Raw genomic sequence first — 4,898 nt, 5'->3', positions numbered from 1 at the left:
AAATGGACAAGTCCAAAATTTGGACTTTAATGGAGCCCAAGCATAGGCCCACATCCACACCAGCCTGCAGAAAGAGGAGAAACCATCCTAGTTGAAACTCCACCGTTGGATACTTCTTGGATTCACACCAAGACACATACTTTTTCCAAATCCTATGGTAATGTTTAGACATTACTCCCTTCCTAGTCTGTATCAGGGTAGTAATGACCTTTTTTCGGAATGCCTTTTCAAGCTAAGATCTGGTGTTCAACTTCCATGCCGTCAAACGTAGCCACGGTAAGTCTCGATAGGCGAACGTGCCCTGTTGAAGAAGGTCCTCGCAAAGAGGAAGAGGCGTCGGATACTCTAGGAGTAACTCCAGAAGATCCACGTACCAAGCCCTCCTTGGCCAGTCCGGAGCAATGAAGATCGCCTAAACTCTTATTCTTTTTATTAGTTTGAGAATTCTTGGGATGAGTGGAAGTGGAGGGAACACATACACTGAGTGGAACACCCACAGAGTTACCAGTGCGTCCACCGCCACTGCCTGTGGGTCTCTCGACCTGCAGCAGTACCAGCGAAGCTTCTTGTTGAGGTGAGAGGCCATCGTGTCTACCTGAGGTACACCCCAATGGCTTGTCACCTCCACGAACACCTCCGGAGGCCCCATTGTCCTGGATGGAGTTCGTGTCTGCTGAGGAAGTCCGCATCCCAGTTGTCCACGCCCGGAATGAAGATTGCCGATAGCGCCACAGCATGCTTTTCTGCCCAGAGGAGGATTCTTGTTACCTGTCGTTGCCGTTCTGCTCTTCGTTCCGACCTGTCGGTTTATGTAGGACACTGCCGTCACATTGTCCGACTGACCCTGGATGACCTGATCTTGCAGAAGATGCACCGCCTCTAGAAGGCCGTTGTATATGCCCATTAGTTCCAGAATGTTTATCGGAAGGTGGATTCCAGACTTAACCTCTTTACTTGGAAAGATTCCCCTTGGGTGACTACTCACCAACCTCTGAGACTTGCATCCGTGGTTAGAAGGATCCAATTCTGAATCCCGAACCTGCGGCCCTCGAGTAGGTGAGAAGGTTGCAGCCACCAGGAGTGAAATTCTGGCTTTCGGTGACAGGCGTATCCGCTGGTGTATGTGAAGATGTCATGCTGACCACTTGTCTAGGAGATCCAGTTGGAAGGACCTCGCATGGAATCTTCCATACTGAAGAGCCTTGTAGGAGGCTACCATCTTCCCCAGAAGGCAAATGCACTGATGAACTGATACCCGGGCTGGCTTCAGGACATCCAAGGAAGGGCAGTCTCCTTGTCGGTTCCAAATGTGACTTTCGGAGGTTCAGGATTCACCCATGATCCTGGAGCAATTGAGTTGAGAGAGAAATACTCTGCAACAACCTCTCCCTGGAAGACGCTTTTATCAGGAGATCATCCAGATAGGGAATTATGTTCACTCCCTGCTTGCGGAGGAGTAGCATCATCTCTGCCATGACCTTGGTGAACACTCTCGGTGCTGTGGAGAGGCCAAACAACAGCACTTGAAACTGATAGTGACATTCCAGTAGCACAAATCCGAGATAAGCCTGGTGAGGCGGCCAGATCGGAATAGGAAGGTACGCATCCTTGATATCCAGGGATACTAGGAAGTCCCCTTCCTCCAGACCTGATATCACTGCTATCAGAGATTCCATCTTGAATTTGAAATCCCTTAAGTAGTGGTTCAATGATTTTAGGTTTAAAATCGGCCTTACCAAACCATCCGGTTTCAGCACCACAAACAGTTTGGAATAATAACCCCTGTGGTGTAGGGTAGGTGGAACTGGGACAATAACATCTGTTTTGACCAAGTTTTGAATGGCTTCCTGTAGGATAGCACTCTGTCAGCAAAACGGTTAAGCCTGATTTGAAGAATCTGTGAGGTGGGAGTTCCTGAAACTCCAGTCTGTAGCCCTGGATAACAATTTCCATCACCCAGGGGTCTAGGCCTGATGACGCCCAGATGTGACTGAAATTTTTTAGTCATGCTCCCACTTGCCCGATCCCCAGGCAGGGAAGTCCACCGTCATGCTGAATATTTGGAGACAGAACCTGGTTTCTGTTCCTGAGAACCTGTTGGTGCAGGTTTTCTGGATTTTCCCAGACCACCCCTAAAGAAAGTGGAAGGGGATTTGGATGTTTTAAATTTTGCGGTCCGAAAGGACTGCAGCGTAGACGTAGGATAAGATTTCCTAGTCGGTGGAGCCGCTGAGGGGAGAAAGGTTGACTTACCCACAGTTGCCATGGAAATCTATGCATCCTATGCGTCCCCAAACAGACCCTCCACACTTTTCTTGGATTTTGCATCCGCAGTCCATTGGCGTAGCCAGAGTCCTCTGCATGCTGATACCGCCATAGAAGTAGTCCTTGCATTCAGCATTCCAAGGTCTTTCATGGCCTCCACCATGAACCCAGCAGAATCCTGTATGTGACGCAAAAATAAATCAATGTCACACCTATTCCTAGAATCTAAGTCCTCTAGTAATGTGCCTGACCACTTTACTATGGCTTTAGAAATCCACGCACAAGCAATAGTGGGTCTTAAAGCCATGCCTGTAGCAGTGTATATAGATTTGAGCGTAGTATCAATCTTGCGGTCAGCCAGCTCCTTGAAGGCGGTTGAATCAGGGACAGGTAAAACCACCTTTTTAGACAACCTAGATACAGAAGCGTCTACTATAGGTGGTGTTTCCCCTTTCTTCCTATCCACTTCAGGGAAAGGAAAAGCAATGAGAATTCTCTGGGGAGGGATATGGAATTTTTTCTCTGGGTCTTCCCAGGATTTTCAAATATAGAGTTCAGCTCTTTAGAAGCAGGGAAGGTGAGAGAGGATTTCTTGTTTTCTGCAAAACATCCCTAATTGCTTCAATCATCAACTGCGTCCCCTTAGTAAGGGATGCATCCCCCCCCCCCTGCATAACCCCATCACCGTCCCCTGTATCAGAGTCGGTATAGTGTCAACTTGCATTATTTGGGCAAGTGTAAATTTCTTAGGGTATGTAGGTGGGGTATGGGAGGGAGTAGGAGCTGAATGCTGTATCCCCTCTACAGAATTCCTCAAAAACTGTGTTTCTTTCTCATTATGTGACATCCTAGATGAAATCTGTGATAACATTCCCCTTAAAGAATCCACCCATGGGGGCTCGGATTCGACAGGTAGGGAAAGCACATTGCAGTCCTGAGTACATAGGATAGACTCTTCAGGAGAAGATACACACTCTGCAGCACAAGATACAGAGCCCTTAGACATGGTAATGTGGATAAATGCACATACACACACACGCACACAGGAAAATGTCAGACACAGTTTCCCCAGAGTACCTTCAGAGAGTCACAGAGCTGGCCACCCAGTGCCCCAGTAGGCAGTTAATAGAATAAATGGCCGGCGCTGACTGAATAACCTTAATAGGATAAACAGTTGTTAGAACACTCTCCCCACCATCTATAACACCCTGGTACCGCAGAGGTATGCTGGAGTTATGAGGAGGGCAGCGCTCCCTGTCAGCGTCTCATCTGTGTGATCTGCAGGGAGAAAATGGCATTGGTGAGTGATGGATCTGCTCTGAGAAGCCCCGCCCCCTGTTATGACACATCTTCCCGAACTTAATGGATTATACTGGTCTGAGGTTTTTTGCTGCTAACAGCAGGATTAGCCCGTTAGCATAGTTGACCAATGTCGGGTACGTGCGCTGGCCCAGTACACAGAGAGGCACATGGTGAAGGGGGAGCAGGCAAAGAGGCACATGGTGAAGGGGGAGCAGGCAAAGAGGCACATGGTGAAGGGGGAGCAGGCAAAGAGGCAGAGTGAAAGGTGAGCAGGCAGAGAGGCACAGAGTAAATGGGGATCAGGCAGAGAGGCACAGAGTAAATGGGGATCAGGCAGAGAGGCACAGAGTGAAGGTGGAGCAGGCTGAGAGACACAGAGTAAAGGGGTGCATGCTAAGAGACAGAGTAAAGGGGGGCATGCTAAGAGACACAGGGTGAAGGTTAAGAGGCTGAGAGGTACAGAGTGAAAACAAAAGAGAAAAAATCTGCACAGGATATGATGATTTCAGTTCAGTAAATAAATATTTTTTAACCAACATAAGAGCCTACTACTGATAATAAATTCGGCAAATGGTTGGTGGTGCTCCAGGAAGATAGTTATGACAACTATGAAACAACAAATATGGGCCTTTGAAGAGAACAAAGGACCAAAAAAGGGAAACTATAGGCCTTTTCCTGGGCACACTTGACAGGATTGAAATGATGAAATTATTAAAAATTAACTTTTATTAATATATACTTAAGAAAAAACGAGAGCTGGCATTAGTGTTTAAAGGACATAAATATTTGCCAGTACCAATGTACCTGTTGTGGGCAAAATCATATTAAAGATGAGCGAAAATATGAGGACCCTCATCCGTAAAGAAATTCAGGCATATCCTCCATAGAAAGGAATTTAGATGGATGAGGTCACTCCCTCGATTCCGATATAATATGATAAATACTATTGACCTAAGATCAGATTGATGTGATGAGTCCCAAAATGCTTAGGTTGTTGGAGAGTAAAATACCTACGGTACCTAGTATTCCCTGGTGGTTCCCCATCCAGGTACTGACCAGGCCCTGCAGTGCTTGGCTTCCAAGATCAGACGAGTTTGGGCATACTCAGTGCGGTCTGACCGTAGGTAAATTTTGTCTCCTAGGCGCACCGTTTTCCGATTGTATTGGAACCCAAGATCAATCACAAATTGAATAAATGTTGGATTGTATGTGGTCAGAAATGAATGATGGTAATGGTATAATAAACTTAATGGATTTTAGTACTGGGAAGTCTGATCGGCAGTGTTCTGACTTCAGACAGTAATTCTGGCTATACAATTACGAGATAAATA

At 46.8% G+C, this 4,898-nt stretch overlaps 1 pseudogene; it reads right to left on the bottom strand.

The window, feature by feature from the left end:
• Positions 1-4,574: 4,574 nt before the first annotated feature.
• LOC134947111 (5S ribosomal RNA) lies at positions 4,575-4,693 on the bottom strand (annotated as a pseudogene).
• Positions 4,694-4,898: the final 205 nt, after the last annotated feature.

The sequence above is a fragment of the Pseudophryne corroboree genome, chromosome 7 (assembly GCF_028390025.1).
Source record: "Pseudophryne corroboree isolate aPseCor3 chromosome 7, aPseCor3.hap2, whole genome shotgun sequence".
Classification (NCBI taxonomy): Eukaryota; Metazoa; Chordata; class Amphibia; order Anura; family Myobatrachidae; genus Pseudophryne; species Pseudophryne corroboree.
The sequence above is the reverse complement of the archived record's forward strand: the minus strand, read 5'-3'. Positions and strand labels throughout refer to the sequence as shown.